A 17,027-nucleotide genomic window follows, 5' to 3' on the forward strand; every position below is an offset into this window, starting at 1 on the left:
CCCAGCAGGCTCCAAACCTTGAAGTAACCTTGTTCTGTTCCCCCCCAGAGACGGCTCCATGCCTGAAACATAACCTCTAATCTTATTTTCTATTTCTAGCATACAAATCACGACCCTTATCCCAATTTTTTAAACTAAATATTCTGTGTTGCAGACACTGCTTCCTATAGTTACGATAGTGCACAGACTACACCAGAATTTATAACCATATGCTTCTTGTTGAGGACAATTTTACATTACTTTTAAGAGCATTACAAACACACAGTATTTCTGTATTACAGATTTACAAGCCTCCGAAAAAGAAGTTTTCATTGCTGCTGCCAATATTCCACTGCAATGAAACAGCTTTATTTGTTGGGAGGTTTAGATAAAGACCTTAAAATACAACAGCACTACACTTCAGGGCAGTCTGCAAAGTGAAGCATAAACTTTCAGCAATTATAGATACTTAGAGAGTATTTGCAGACATTAAGCTAATGTCTTAAAAACTACAGGGTTTCTATTACAAAGGAAGTCTCCTCACCTACCACCATTTGTATATTAGAACAATTTTGCTTAAACTTGGGAATTCTTTCTAACAATAACAAAATCTGCAGCTTACATTTCCTACACAAAATATATCACAATAAAAATGGCCTACTGTATCGGATGTTCATCTTGTCCAAAATTTATACTTCTAATTCGCTGGCACAATCTGTAATCCCCTTTCATATCTTTATCAATTTTTTTTCCCATCTGAACAGTTGCTAGGGTGAAACGTTCCACCATGCACAAATTCTCCCAGAGAAGCACTTTCATACAGAACAATTCCCTGAAGAATGAAAAAATATTTTTCCATCTCCAAAGTGCTGAAAAACACAGTTTTCAGGATGCATCCCTGGCCAGGAGACTGCAGTCTGACACAGCCATGCCCTCTGCAGAGCTGCACAGTTAAAAGAACATGTCTGCATTTTCATCAACACCACACTAATGCTCTTCCACCTACCCTGAAATAGCCTATTTCAGTCCTAGAAAACACACTGCCTCAGAAGGCTGCAGCAATGTCTATCACTGTTCAGCTGGCCATGCTTATTCTGTAGTGAAGGACAGATCTGGTCACTTTGAATTAGTGAATACACAGTGAAAGTGGAGGAGAAAAGAAAAGAGAGTAAATTCCAACCTATCACATACCAAAATGTTTGTATCAAGCTAGCAACAAGTCTTTCAAAACAAGGCCAGCTACACAGGCACTGCTCTCCTTTCATTAATCAGAAAATTAGTCAACCTAGAATGATAAGAGCAAAGAAACTGCCCTTCATGGCTCAAAAGTTATTCTCTGAATTACAGTCTAGACATAATCAGCTGAGGAGACAACTTGACTACACAAGTAAAATTAAGAAAAGAGGAATAATTTTTGGACTAAGATATCGAGTGTACGACAGGCTTTGTTCAATTTATATATGCTATCAAAACGTTATACAATAAATACAGTTTACTTTCCATTAGTCTGCACAGGCAGTTCTAATAAGTATCATTAGTTTGTTCTACTTTCTCTCTCCCACTCCTTCAGCCTCTATCCTATTCTCAGCAGGGCATCCTTTGAATTTATTGGTAGCTCCACAGAAACTGAATACCACAAGTGGGAGTATAGCCTCTAGCAATTAAGAATAAAAGCAGATAAGTGAACACAAATTAGACTAGAGAAAAACATGTGCAAGAACTTCTTAAGGCAGTAGAGCTAAATTTTGAAATGGATCGGAAAACAATAAATATAAAAATATTGAAGTCTTATCTCATCCATGTACCTATCACATCTGTTTATACCACAAAGCAGAAGTCAGCCTGAGAACAGGAGCAGCGCAATCAGAAGCAGCCCAATTTGAAATTCTTTCTTAGGTGGATACTGGGGAATAACAAACTGAACTAAAAAGACATTGTCGACATAAATGAAAACTTCAAGTCAAGACTGCCTTTTCCTCAGGAAAAAAAAAAAAAAAAAAAAAAAGGTGTTGCAAAAACATATTTTGGATGGTAATTTCATCAAGTCTTAAGGTTCAATGTTTGAAAGCTTTTTTTCCCACCATCCCAAAATGACAGCTAGAAACTTCTCAAAAACCATCATTGTGATTCTCATGTCAATGAATGATAGCCACAAAAATTTATTATAGCACTAGGAAACTATTTACCAGTATGTTTTCAAAAAGGATGCTGTTATTCAAACGGAAAAAGAGTATCACACCACTACTGTTGGACAATCCAAATAACTGTGTCAGAATAGTGCATTCATTAAGCATTTTATTACTGTGGTCTCCATAAAATACATAAGTAAAGAACTAATACAACACTGCTTGTCAGATGCAAACGTCATATTAAAAATGTTTCCCCACTATCTCTGTCTTTAGCATGAGAATTACAGAAACATTTCTGAAGTACTCAGTGGGGACAGTATTAAAAAGGTCTTCACTTTTTCAAAACTGTTTCTACTCCCACCTTAACAAACAATGCATGACTCTTAAGTTTAGGAGAAGTATTTCTCTCCCAGTGTTCTCTTTTTCTTTAATTTGTTATCTAAAATCTGATGAGTTCTTTAACATTGCTCATTCTGTGAGAAACAGGAAGGTATTTCCAACCACATCATGGAATTCCGCCTGCTTATAGTTCCTAAATCTGTCCTTGTACATAGCCTGGCCTTTTTCCCCTACCCAAAAATACATTTTCCTTTCAACACGTTTAAATACTTTACCTTCTTTTGCTTGCAGAGGGAGATGTGCTTTCGGCAGAACAAAAAGGGCAGTCTGCTAGCGTAGTCACTTCTGCCCAAGTTCCTCCATTGCTAAAGGACCTCTCCTTCCTGTCTAACCTGCAATAGAGTTAAGAGATAAAAACAAAAATAATGACTCTCTCCACAGATATCCCAGGAGAAGATAAGTGGAATTATTACTTGAGCAAAACGTTCACCTTACATTTGCTTTAAGATAAACAACACAGTAATAGCCCCCGGTAGAACAATTAGCTGCTAGACCTAAGAAGTAAGCAAGGCTCATGTTTTCCCCATTTTTCTTTTAACTATGTTCTTCATGTACAAGTAATATAATTCTTTTCACATTTATCCCCTTTTCACAAACTGACAGAAAACTGAATGTTTGTACCCTGATCCACAGTTGCTGATGGTAGTAGGGAGTACAAATTGTTACTGCACAATCAAACACAACAGCTAATGCACTTCAGTGGGAAGGACTCCAAAGCGTATGGAAGAAAACCAAAGCAACACAACACTGTGTTATTGCTGCTACTCCTTCCTTCCAAGGCTCCCTGTAAGGATCTTGCTCTACATCTAGAGTTACTCTGTTAGGCAATAACAGTTCTATATTTTGCATAAGCTTGCAGCATATGACCATAGGCATCTCCCAAAGAATAGTATAACGAACAAAGAGATGTGCTAGGTCTAAATTTTCCATCTATTCCCAAAAAGCTGTTTCCTCTTATCTACTATGGTATCAAGTCTGTAGTTAACCGCAAGCATTGAACATTAAAAACATACCTTACTTTCTGATCACAAGTCCATAGGGTCAGTCCTATTTTCAATTTCTTTTTCCTACTTTTAGATTCACCCCAGCAACCATAAAAACCACAGAATCAGAGATGCGTTCTTAAAACTCACCAAGGTACTTATGTTTGGTTTTTGGTCACAACAAATATTTTCTTCTCGGACCTAACAACATCCATTACGTTCATATTTCATGATTTTCTCAAAAATTCTATTTCAGAAATAAATAAAAAACTTCCTGCAAAGTGTTTTGTAACATTACCTGGCGCAGACCATGCCACGTCCTTCATTTACCAACTACTTTATTACGACTAATCCATACTAAAGTCACAAATGAGACTAACTGCAATCAGTGGTCTGTGGGGACAGGACAAGGGGAAAGGGCCATAAACTGAAGCATAAGAAGTTCCACACCAACTTCTTCACAGTAAGGGTGACTAAGCACTGGAACAGGCTGCACGGGGATGTTGTGGATTTTCCTTCTCTGAAGATATTCAAGACCCACCTGGACGCCTACCCGTGCAGCCTGCTGCAGGGAGTCTGCTTTGCAGGGAGGTTGGGCTCGATCTCTAGAGGTCCCTTCCAAACCCTACAATTCTGTGATTCAGTGATTTATGTCATATTTAAGCTTGTTATTCATAGGTGAGTGTAAAGTTTTCCTCCTAATTATTTGATAATTCCAAAAGACTACATTAAGCGCTGACTATGATTAGTTACTTCGATATGCTTCTTATTGTGTTCTCCATATGAAGGCACTTAACAAGAAACCAAAACCTCTAAAAGGGAAAACAGAGTGAACAGAAGCAGCAGCAGGACAGGCATCCCAGTATAAACATGAATAAACCACAAGGGCCTGCCACACAACCTACAGCTTACCACCAGTCAGCTGAGGCAGTATCTTCCATAGAGCAGAATGTAAATATCGGTTTTAGAAAAAAAAAATATATATATATCAAGTGAAAATGAGAAAACAATTACTCCTCTTTACATTAATTATAAAACAAACATTTCAGTTGTATTACTTCTTAAAGTTCTGGGTCTCACCTAGAAGACAAAGAGTGCCCAATCAAAGCAGAAAGACAGCAGTTAGCTGTAAAGGAAAAAGGACATCCTGTGTTTGAAGATACAACAGTATATTTAAGCCAGTCTGTAGAGTATTTACCCTCTGAGGACTTCTACAGCTGCAATTACTATTTTCTGCTTTTTTTCAGAATGTATTAAACGAATCTTCTGACATCACCGGGTTTGGACTATTTTGGATGGATTACTGTCCCTCAAACACTGTCTGCTGGGGAAACACTATCTGCCTGGACAGGGTAAGGTAAACAAAGCTAATGAATTGTTTGTCTTAGGTTGATGGTGTGATGCAAAAGGAAAAAAACCAAACAAACTACCACACCTTGACAACACAACCTTTAGAGACAGCTATGTAGAGGATAGGAAGTTCACTAAGTCAACAATGCTTTAAGGCACAATCAGGTTTTACATATTACCGAGCACGATAAGCAGTATTAACTGTTTCCAATGCTGAAAATCATACCAGTTTAACACTGCTCACATTAGGATTTCTTTTAGAGAAACATATTTAGCATAGATATAGCATGCAAGATGCCCCACATTCATACAATTTATATTCTCATCACACTGAGGAACTGCATCATGGTACAACATACTTTCCTGTAGAGATGAGTAACTCACACTCTGGATCAGGATATATCAAACAGCACATGCAAAGAAGAGGTAGTATATTATACCTAATATACTTGGCTGAAACAGCAAGAGATTTCCGAAAATACACTGCATCTTTACAGTTTAGTATTTTGTCAGACTGTATCAGACAATTCTAATCAAACTTCATAAAAGCTAACTGTTCCAGAACCTAAAATGGAAAAGTAAAAGCTTTTTCCTGTTTTGTCTTCAAAGGAAGAAAATGCGCTTTGTCCAAAAACATTTCACTTAATCTTGTGCATCAACTACGGATTTACTCTATCATACCAATCCATCGCCACAAAAATTTGACATTCCTATATAAAAACAAAACATGTATTATTAGTGGTTTTCAAAAGACTTTGTGTCCAGCAACATCTGCAGAGCAATAGATTTCACTTAGCCAGACCAGGATCTTTTCTAACCACAAAACCAAGCAACAGATGAATTTCGAAATAGCACAGGTCAGATGCATCACTTTTCCACGTGGATAAAGCAAGAAGTGCACTTGACCAAAGTCAGCCAAACTACATCATATCAGTCCCATGACCCACACAGCTATTTCAGTTTTACGAATAAATGTTTGTAGGAGAAATAACATTTAAAGTAGTGCTGACAACGTGGATCTGCAGGATACTCTTGCAAATAATAAACTGTGGACAAAGCCATGTTAAATTCACCTCAAATCCTTACAACGCATATGAAGTTCACTTATCACCTAAGTTATTTTGTAACATTATAAAGTTGGAGACAAGTTATTCACTCTCCTTTGGCTCTGAAATGAGGTCAAAGTGCTGAATCTGACCTCACAATCTGTTACCCTGGAAGTTATTGCAGCATTCAGACAAAGAAAAGGTTTATTAACCTAATCGGATTGCTTGTGAGAAAATGTTTCCATTCTCTTCCTGAAAGCAGCACAAGATATGCAGAAAAACTGGAAGCTCTGGCAGTGAGGATTCTTTCTGCAGTTTAATATAGAACCAAGCATATTTCCAGTAAAGGCAAACATGCTCTTTTTCAGTCCTTTGTTCTAATAATTGGCACATCCTCCCTGCACCTCATGCAATTTTTATTAGCACAGAAGTCTCTTAAAAAAATAACCCTTAGAATTAAAAGTCCATTTACACTAGCATTATTTTTGGAAATCTTATTTTTAGCTAACGTAGCCCTGCTCTTCTATTTAAAAACTTCAGCTTCTCTTCAAAAGTAACTGATACAGAAGTGCAAGTTATAATACCATCAAAACTTCATTTGTATAACCTGTGTATCTACACTAGTTGCTGCCCAGTGCAGTTTATTTGTACTCCACTGTGAGCTAGCACAGTACGTCAGTTTGCTCTCCATAGGTAAAGGCTGCATGAGTACCTACGTAAACCTCTGCTCTCCTGCCAACAACAGTGGCAACCTGGCAGTCTTGAAGATTTCACTTGTACTGCTTAGAACTCAACTCCATGAGGTAAAATTCTTATCACTAACAAATAAACTACTTTTTTTTTTCTTATTTCTTTAATGAAGGCTGAGAAGAAAGTTTTCAGCCTTTCTGAATGATATGTACATATTTAGCTTTAGATCAATTTTTTTCAGTGACACATTAAAGCTCTCAGCTACATCATCTGCTTGTAAACAGTCATCTCACACTGGAAAAGGTGAAGAACTTAATATCTTGTTTTGCAAATATTTGCAAACTGTGTCACTTATCCAAAGGAACACAAATATCTAAGTGTATCTTTGCTAAGAGGTTAAATACAGCTCTTTCCAGGGCTGCACACTGATGAAGTTGGGTTCTATACAACATACTTGCACAATTTTAGTTAACCCTGTTCTATACTACAGGGCCTTCAATTCCTGCTCAGTCAAATAATTGCAGGCATTCAACATCAGGCAATGTGACCATTCTTTTGTACAAACATACAAACAAATAAAAACCCATTCCATTCCTCAGGATCCTTAAATTAAGAGAGGCGCCTTTAACAGAAGTTGAAAACCTGCATTCATTTTTACATTTATTTCACATGCATGCCTTCATCTGAGCATTTGGAGACGATATCTCCATTTCACACTTAGCAAGTCGCAAGCAAAAAACTAAGTTAAGAGATCTGGAATAATGAAATTTTTAGCCATCCTCTTCCTCTCTCTGCATAATACTGTCTGGTGCATGACTTGCAAATAGCATTCTGAGAAAGGTTTTGAAATACTTAACAGAAAGATCATGTTCCTCAATTCTTTGGGAGTCCGGCATAGAATTACATTCACTCATACTGATCTTTCCCCTGCAATCTTCAGCTTGGAGGATGCAGAGAGAGGGAAAGTCTTTCAACAACAGCATGAGTTGTTTCTGTGCGTGTCCTTTCTGGTCACTACAGCTTTCATTTGTTTTCAGCTTTTCTGGTCTATGGCTAGGCCACATAAAAGGAATGTCTAACATCTTCAGGATGAGATTGCCAGATTCAAGTATTTTGAAGGAACTTTCAAAAATACTGGCTTGTACTTATACTCTTTGGAAAAAACACTTCAAAGTTCTCAAGATTTTTCTGGAATGTGAGTTGTAGACATTCAGGTGCTTTATCTTTCTCTGAGGAAGCTCTTATGCTTCAACTTGAACTGCTCTTCTACAGCACAATCAGCCAAGCTCTGTAATCTGTACAGAAGAGCAAGGCGTTCAGTTTCATGAACAAGAAATACGCCTAGAATACTGCTCTGAATATCACGGTATCAGGCAGAGCATGTAGACCTGCTTGAAAAAACATTTTACCCCAGCAAATAATAGTACCAAGTACTTAATAGTACCAAGAAACTCACAAACACACCAATTTATCACACTGAGGAAATCTACTTGTGAAACTAAAAACACTCTCTTCCTGAAAGAATTAAGGACAGATTTCATTGCTAGATTACTCTCCTGCAGTAACAAAAGCTAGGGACATCTTCAGAAAGTAAGAGGAGAAAAGGCCCATAACATTCCTCTCTTCCTGCTCTTCTCCTATGCTTTCCTCTACAACACGTTCCATATACTGCTCTAAAAAGTTCCCAAAACATAGCATTAAAGGAGGTTTGTTCCATCCCCAGATTGCACCAGCATATGTTGTACAGAGCCTATGAGGAATTCTGTGTAATCAGAGTTCCATGTAAATGTCAACTTTGAGCACACAACTAAACAAGAATCACACCTTCAGTGCTGTTATTAAACAACCACTTAACATGTTCCACTATGACTTCCTAGCCAACACACAAGTCTGGAAAGAACACGATACAATACCCAAGGCTGAGATGGGCTGACTGATAAGGTGGCAGAGGAATTTTCCTGTCAGAATTTTCCAAATATCTTTTGCAGTGCTGTTTTACAGTATGCATACCAGTGAATGCTGGCTTCTGACAAGTACCCCACTGAAAGACAACAGGACAGAACATCAGAAAGTGCCATATTTGCAAAACAAAACCAAAAAACCCTAACCATTTGAAAATTATTAGAAAAGCGAGAGATGAAAGACCACAAAGAAGGAATACAGTCACACTGGAGAACAACGAAAATCAAGTCAGCCTTAAATAGAAAATATGCAGCCATCTCAAGGACAAAATTTTACTAAAAAGATAATTGCGAATCAGTTTTAAGGAGTATTGTAAAGTTGTTTCCTCAGTTATTATTTCCTCTGATGTGATCCTATGAATAAGAGCACGAGGTAAAATTTATATTTTCTTTAAATGGGGACCAGCTACTTTTCGCAAAATCTTTTCAAAGCTGCTGTGTACTTTAGATAATACTATATATATATATATATATATATATAACCTCCTAGAGCTATCCTCAGAAGGGAGAGTACGTATTTCCTTTGTGAAAATACTTCTTCGAAGAAAAGGCCCAGAACATCCCAGTTCATTGTTTCAATTAAAAGTTGTAATATGTGCTCGTGCCAATTGTATGTTATCGTTTAGCCTGAAGCCAATGCACTGCCAGTGGTATGCAACACCACAGCTGGAAAGTGTATGACTTGCTATAAGGACTCTTGAAAGCCTCACGAAGCCTCAGTTACTCCCACCTCAAATACATCTTTGCTGGCTTTCACTCAGACAGCTCAGGATTCCCCGCAGAGTACTTCATCTTTCCCTTTTCATCCCTCTTCTATTCTTCAAAGCTCAGCCAGCATTTCTGGGATCTCTGTCCTGCTGTTTTGCCCTCACACCCATTCCTCCCGTGTTCTCAGGCTGCTCTAACCCAGGCCCCTGGAAGTCGGTCTGCCCCGTGCAAAGTTTATGATCGTAACAGAACCACAGAGGATAAATCTGGGAAGGTGACTCTAAGTAACCAATACACTAAGTTGCAATTGCAGCCAAGATAACAAAGTTCTCAAAATATTTTTTTCTTTTGAACACATCTCGTTAGCACCAATGCTATCTTCTTCAAAAGATAGCAATGGTGTTAACAGAAAATCTAAAACCTTTTTGGCAAAATTCAAGGATTTGACCGAATGATATCACAGAATGCCAGAAGACTAGGATCAAATCAGACAAATTCAACAGGTAACCCACAAAGCTGTACGAGTAAAGTGAATGCCTCATATTCCTCCTCACATACCTTAGTTTCTTTGGGGTCAGAAGGCACTAAATCACTCCTACTATAAAGTTATCTTTTAAGTACATCAACAACAGAAGACAAGAATCCCACAAAAAGCTGAAGAGACACAACAAAACACTACCACCAGGGTCTTCTCAGCAAGTTTAGAACACATCTTTAACAATTTCTACTTAGGTTTCAAAATATTCTTTCATCCTACCAGGCAGAACTTCACATTCTACATTCTACCAGCAGCACCTTCTGTAGTTTAGATCTTCAGTCTCCAAATATGATTCCAGAGTTGCCTCTAGCTACAGGATGCACAACATTTAAACACATCCCAGAATACAACACTGCCTGGAGAGCACAAAGTTGCCTGCTGCACGTTACTTAATGTTAACTGATGCTACCCAAAGGCCAACAAAAGTTGAGACACACTAACGAGACACATTGCCAAGCTCTAAGAGGACTGATGCGATGAGAACGTTGATTTTGTTGAGCCCAGCACAACCAGCTGCCCTATGCGCCAGCCCCAGCACACTGCTTTTGTGATGAGGTTACCCATGCTGCTGGAAATGTCATCTTTCATGTATGATATAAAACCCTTCTATAGCTGCTAACAATACCCTGGCATTGTTTGCAACATGTAGGGTGTTGTTCTGGCCAACATCCAATTCCAGTAATAATATTCTATCTACCAACAGTAACCACAAGAAGATAGTCTTCCTTTTCAGCCCCAAGTGGTTTTGCAGAACAGCAGCAAGCTCCTGAAGAACTGCCACATTTCAACGTAAGTTCTGCATTTCACTGTTCATTTATCTCTCCGCACAGATCACATGTTTCTCTCAAACTGTAGAAACACCTTGAGATCACTGGGAATAAAGGAGCTCTTTTTATACAGTACAATTAGTCATACCAACAGTGATAGCTATTTTGAGCAGCACCTATTAATCACTATCATTAGCAGGATCTCTGGTGTACCAGCATTCACTGTACCAAGAACAAGTCTTTTCCCATTACAGCACTACTATATAAACAAAAGCAGCAGCGCAATTCCTCTTCACACAATCCCGTTCTGGGTAACGAGAGGAAGCAACAGCACTTAAAACTGCACGCCATTCAAGACACAAAAGGAAGCTTACTTATGCCTTGCAGGACAACAGAAATAAAATTGTTTTGACGTAATGAAAAACTGGCTGTAAATTACAGCTGTGCTGAGGAAGAGAAGTTCACGAAAAATCATAGATTGTGGGAAGAAGTGTGGAGAACAAAAATTCTGTCAGGATGGAGGTAGCAGGAAAAACAATACAGAAAGTGATCAAATACAAGTGGATGGTTAAGTGGGAGAAACCTAGACTTCTCCTTTAAAGACTTTTAGCAGATATTTCCATATTATTCAGTATGAAGGACAACTGTTGACCAAGTTCCAGAGTCTCAGAAGTGGCTTTCATCTGGAAAATATTCCCTGTGTGCAGTATTTCTCGTTTCCTAACACCTCTGAGTAACTCCTGAATCAGAATGAGAAGTGCTAACAGGAGGATTTATGCCTTACGCTGACCTAAGGAGCAGCAGCACAAGACGTGCACAACGGAACGGCTCACACCCAAGGTTACACGAAGCCCAGAAACCTGTCTGCTGGCCTGAGACACAGCTTTGTCACCACTGCAAATACAATACTTAGAAAGTCCATCCAGAAGCCCAAAAGAAAACTGTGCAAGACACAAACTGGGGAAAATACGGATTATTTACAGAAGAAGCATCCATCTTACTTTGTGTCGAAGTGTTGCTTAGCAAAAGTCTCCAGCCAAGTGCAAAATTGCATTGGTACACAAATAGCACCTGCGTGCACACCATGATCGGCTGAAGCTCACGATCCCATGAGCAGCGTACCACAGCCTTCATGTGGCGGGGAGCTCTGTGACACAAACCACGTGCCCTGGGGGCTTCAGCTGCCCACCACCAACAGCCAGCAGTAGCAGCCAGGGGCACCCTGCACTTCGTGAGCCAGTGCTGGGCTGAGCATAGGAGCAACAATGCCCTCAAACCCCACGTTGACCTCTTCCCCAACCCTCTAGACTGGAGCTTGCCAGCAGCCACACTGGGGATACAAAGCGCAGAGCCATTTTGGGAACGAGACCTCCACTTTTGGCAGCTGTGTGCCCCCACAGCCGCTGACTGACAGCCCAGCAGCTCCTCGCCGCCGCGCAACGGACACAGATCTTTTCACCACGGCACCCGGACATCTGCTCCTCTGTAATGGCTGATTTATACCTGGCACCGGGTCTACAATCTTAAGTAAAACAACACGAGATCTTTCAAAATCTTCTAGATTCCTGAAGTGACATCCGCTTGACACGTGTCAGCACCAGCTCCTTCATCCCAGTGCAGGCCCCATTTCAAGCACCGAGAAGCACAGGTCTGTGAGCAAAGTTGTAAGGTACACAGCCCAAAACGAGAGCTCTCCTCTTCTGCCTGCAATGTGCACACAGCATGCTAAATATAACCCTAAATAGCAAGAAATAGCCCTTGATGCAAGCGTCAGGTGAAGGGCTGTGAGCCCCCACGGCACAGACAGTACCGCCCGCCCGGCAGGGGGCTGTCAGAAACCCACCTCCCCGGCCGGGTGTGAGCGCAACGCTACGCCCCACCGGGGCGGCTCCGCCGGGGCTCCCCGTGAGCCCGGCCCGTGGGGCGAGGGGCCGCCTAAGCGCCCGGCAGGGCCCGCGCAGCGTCGCCCCGAGGCCAGGCCCCGCGGCGGGGTCTCCGTGCCGGGCCGCAGCAGGCCGGAGCCCCGGGCGGCGGTCACTATTTCGCAGGAAGGTCCGCAGGAATTCCCGCAGGCGCAGTCCCCGCCGGGCTGCCCGCACTCGGGTCACGGCGGCGGGAAGGGGCCGGAGGGAGGGGAGTGGGGGGGAGCTGGCCGCAGCCTCGCCGCCGCCCCGAGCCGTGCCGTGCAGCGCCCCGGCAGTCCCCGCCGCCACAGGGCCGGCCCCGCGCTGCCGACGGTGCGCGGCGACAGCCCCCGGGCCGCGCCCCGGGACGCCGCCGCCGCCGCCCTCCCCCCGAGCCGGGCTCCCCCGGGGGCTCCTCGCCGCCCCGGCGCCCCCCCGCCGCGGGCCGCGGCGCTGTCCGGAGCGCCGCCCGCCGCCCCCTTCGGCGCCCGTCCACGCCAGCTCGGTGCCTCGCACCGCCAGGGCCCCGCCGGCCGGGCTGAAGGACTTACACCCGGCCGCGGGCAGCGCTGGGGATGGGCCCGAGTGCGGGGCCGCGCGGGGGGAAGGCAGCACCGGGGAAGCGGGGCACGGCCGCGGCGCTCGCTCACCTGTCCGCCACAGCCCCCGCCGCACGGCCAGCCCCGCTCTGTGTACTCCGGAAACGGCGGCTCCTCCACCGGGCGCCGGAGGAGGGGCCGGCAGAGGGGGCGGGCGGAGCCGCGAGTGACAGCGGGAAGGGGACGGCGGGAGGGGGAGGGCGGCGTCGAATGAGGGGTGAGGGCCGGGGGTCCTCGCGGGGGCGGATCGAGGTGAGGTGAGGAGGGGGTGGCGGGGCTGACCTGAAGCGGGTCGTGCTCGGCCCAGGCGCCAGGGGTCCTCCGACCGCCTCCCTTGGGGGCTGGGCCTGGCCGCTGGGAGCTGCGAGGCACGGACAGGACGTTAATTCGTGGTAGGGGACGCGGGCAGGATAATCTGGCGGCATTTGTGCGTGCTTACCACAACGAGGTTCTCACCCTGAGGTCTTGTGGCCGGGCGCAGCGCGTTCTTCCACACAGGAACGGTCTGTGACAGATCGCCAGTAGCACCTGCAGAGTAGTGTATGCCTCTCCTATTGAAAACCATCAGCTAGAGAAAATACCGAGTTCTGCACCCTTGTTAAATGGTTATTTGGGAATTAGGTAAAATCCACACAAGTTACGTGAAATGGGTCCCTTGGCCATAATTATCGCAGTGCTACCGGCGTTACTGATTGCTCAGGAGCGGGCCTGTATGTGATGGCTCTGCTGTGAGGGTGAAGCAGGTGGTTATCGTTCCTCAGCCCTAATTCACATTTCATGTGGAGAAGTTTGCTGTGCAATCCGATGCGTCTTTGAATCTGATTTCCAAATAAACAGCCCCATTAATCCTGTCTTCTTAGCAGAAAGTGGGTTTGGTTTTTATTTCCAAGTTTTTGTTAGAATCTTACATTTAAAATGCAGCAATTAGTAACACAGAAATAGTTGGTAGACATGAGGAGATAAGATTGTGTAATAATAGAAGAGCTGTTAACCATTCTTGAAATATATTTAAGCAAAAAAAAAAAATCTAGGACTGAGTTCATCCAGCTATGATTCTAAAAAGTATATAAAATAATAAGCCTCCCCCAAAAAACACCTCTTGAATATGATACCAATTAAGTAAAAATAACTAATTTCCACCAGTTTGTGCTCATCAGGAAACACTGTAGAAAGAAGCAGAAGTGTCAATTTGTTGGACGCCTTCTGGCCACAAGCAAGCAGCAGTCCTCAGCAGTGTCTGTGGGGAGCTGCCTGGGAGCAATCTGCAGCTTTGTTTCCATCTCTGTAGCAGATGGCTGCTGGCAGACTGGGCTGCTCATCAGTGCACTGCCTCCAAACTTTTCTGATTTTTGCATGTCTAGTAAGTGTGTCTCTTCCTAGTCAACTGAGTTATTAAATTAAGAGATACCTGGGAAATACTTGGAAAGCAAGCAAGGGAACAGAAGGCTGTCATATTATCCGCTCCTTCAGCAGGGAGGAGTGCCGGAGTGTTCTTCTTACTCAAAGACTGAAGTAAAATGCTGGCAAAGGTACCTTGGGGTGGCAGGGGAGGGATTGCCACTTCTAAATGGTGAACACTGATTTGAAAAAAAAAATAAAAAAGATAGGTTCAGATGGGGTATGAACAAGTGTAGGTGGCTGAAAAGGAAAGAAAAAAATACTGCAATGGATTTTTCTTCTCAGGCCAGGATCAGAGGTTGCACCTTAACAGCAATGCAAAGAAGGACTCCAAATACCTCATGGTTTTGGTTTTGTTTTCAGGTGTGTTTTCAGGTATACAGTTTCCTGTCTTTGGCAGGCTGAGGGCCAGGCTGGAGCCTTCCAGCTGCAATCAGCTCTCCAGGAGCTGAAGCATTGTTCTGGTGCTGAGGTTGTGCCATGCAACCCCAATGCAGAGCAGCCCTGCGAGCTGCTGAAGGAAAAGACAAACCAGCAGGAGTTATTGAGAGCGAGGAGTGATGTTTGCCTCAAGTCTTGTACATCCAGCCCAGGCCCTGTCCAGTAAGAATTCTATAGTCCCTTTTGAGCTACTGACATCTCCGGGAATATTCTTTCCCTTCTGATCTCCAACCCAGGTACCCTGCAGTGCTTGGTCATGCAAGTATTGCAATTTGGTGCTCACAGGATCACAGCAGTCTCCTGCTCTGACTATTAGCTGGCAAGTGCTGGAATATAAAGTATTACAAATATTGGAGTAAAAAAAATTGTACCCAGTGGGTGTCCACCATACTTTTTCTGAACAGTGCTATGGATACAGTTCTGCCAACAGATCCACAAACTGCATGAGCTACACTGATAAAAACATACTGTGTTCTGCAGACCTAATCTTGCAGTTCAGTACAACACACAAATGTTCTTTTATACCAGCAGATCTCCAAATCTGCATTGTGTTACCCTAGTGGCTTAATTTTATTGAGTGGCTCTGCACAAGATTTGGTTCTGTCAATACTAACAATGTTATAAACAACTTTTTAAATAAGCATATATATATTTTACAATGCTGTATAGCAGTTTTTAACACAACATCTCAAAAGATATGACATTTGAGAATTATTGCAGATGAAGTGTATAGATTAAGAGCAAGAATGCACAGAAGACTGGTAGGAGTCCTAGCCTGAGCACTAATATCTTTCAACCAGATGGTAGAAATTTAAGACAGACTGAGAAATAAATAGAAAGTTCACACTTCTTAATATGGATAGAGTATGAAACATTCTGTTTAGTAGAAGTAAATAATAACCAATGAAAATAAAAGGGAAACTCCTAAGGACTAGGAAATATGTGGTGTGACATGTTGATTTATTGTGAATTTTTGTGTGTGTGAATTCTGAATGTTTCAAGGGTTGTAGTATGATTAACTATTTAGTAAAGTTTTATGTAGATCTGCATACAATAGAAGTATTCAATGGTATTTATAATTTTCCTATTGATGTTACATATATCTGAGATGTGCTTTCCAAGACCTCTATTGAATAGGAAGGGAAGGAAACTGGTGCGCTGCATAAACAATAAATGTAACAATGCTGTTTAGAGAGAGGAAACCAGCTTTGAAATGTATTATGAGTGCAACCTGATCTCAGGGGCTGCAAGAGGAAGAAATCGTTAGCTTGGAAAAAAAAAGCAGCACTGGCACAACAGCCATGTGCAGATGTTAATAAGGATATGCATATCAGCAAGGTGTGGGATAAGATTAGGAGGATGAATTTAGTCATAAAATCCCTCAAGAGTGGGTTGTCTTATTAAGGGAAAAAACTAACTTACAGGAATTGACTGTTCCTGTTAATCAGACAGAGATACGTTTAGGAAAAGGAAATGTGAGGAAAAGCAGTGAAGGGTGATTTTGGAAAGCAGACAATCTGTTGCATCAGCGGTGATTTTCTCTTTGTGGTTAGTGACTACTATGAAAGTTGTGATTGTATGTTGAAGTACAGGAAGAACAGCAATACTGTTGCATCAGTATTTGGACCATACATCTGCAATTGGAGGATGAGAAGTAATGAAAATGCAGTTTTAGATCTAGATACGTTATACAGTTTGTACAGTATGTGACAGTTCTTGTGGCTCAGAGCCTAACTTGCTCTTGCTGTCTGAATGTTTGACAATGCAGGCATACACGTAGGCAAATAAGACTTCTAAAAATACATTTCACAAATCATTCATTCCAGCTGCCACAGTGAGAACAATCCTTTTGTCCTGCAGCTCTGGACAACTGAAATCCTATTTCAGACAAATGAAATTTAGTTATTTGCTGCCTAACAGGAAAGCTGCTGACCTATGCTTTACACTCCTCAGTACATTGACCAACCATTGTGTCCAACCTGAGGCTTAAAATGAGAATTGGCCTCCTGCCCAGCAGCTTTGTAAACACCACCAAATGGCAGAAGAACCCTATGGTTGGAGCCCCCAGCCTGCTGTCTGAAAAAATCCTTGCCCATTACTTCCACAGGGCAAGCCTCACTTTGGAAAGAGTGAAC

The 17,027-nt window shown here is 42.4% G+C and overlaps 2 protein-coding genes across 10 annotated transcripts in view; one reads left to right on the forward strand and one right to left on the reverse strand.

Annotated features, from left to right (window-relative positions):
* SS18L2 (SS18 like 2) overlaps window positions 1-7,994 on the forward strand; it is a 50,045-nt gene extending 42,051 nt beyond the window's left edge. The window contains exons 6-7 of one of the 2 annotated variants that reach the window (XR_005839063.2): window positions 4,738-4,842; window positions 6,580-7,994. The gene's annotated coding sequence lies outside the window, so the exon portion shown is untranslated. Of the gene's footprint in view, window positions 1-4,737 lie in introns of both variants that reach the window. The other variant, XR_005839060.2, reaches the window with a different exon arrangement.
* Window positions 1-13,162, reverse strand: part of GARRE1 (granule associated Rac and RHOG effector 1) — a 53,507-nt gene extending 40,345 nt beyond the window's left edge. For 4 of the 8 annotated variants that reach the window (XM_040645927.2, XM_015292464.4, XM_015292462.4 and 1 more), the window contains exons 1-2: window positions 13,105-13,162; window positions 2,723-2,839 (exon numbers count right to left, since the gene is read on the reverse strand). The gene's annotated coding sequence lies outside the window, so the exon portion shown is untranslated. Of the gene's footprint in view, window positions 1-2,722; window positions 2,840-12,053; window positions 12,255-13,005 lie in introns of all 8 variants that reach the window. The other 4 variants (XM_040645928.2, XM_040645930.2, XM_046899654.1 and 1 more) reach the window with 3 other exon arrangements.
* Between the last annotated feature and the right edge of the window lie 3,865 nt (window positions 13,163-17,027).

The sequence above is a fragment of the Gallus gallus genome, chromosome 11 (assembly GCF_016699485.2).
Source record: "Gallus gallus isolate bGalGal1 chromosome 11, bGalGal1.mat.broiler.GRCg7b, whole genome shotgun sequence".
Lineage (NCBI taxonomy): Eukaryota > Metazoa > Chordata > Aves > Galliformes > Phasianidae > Gallus > Gallus gallus.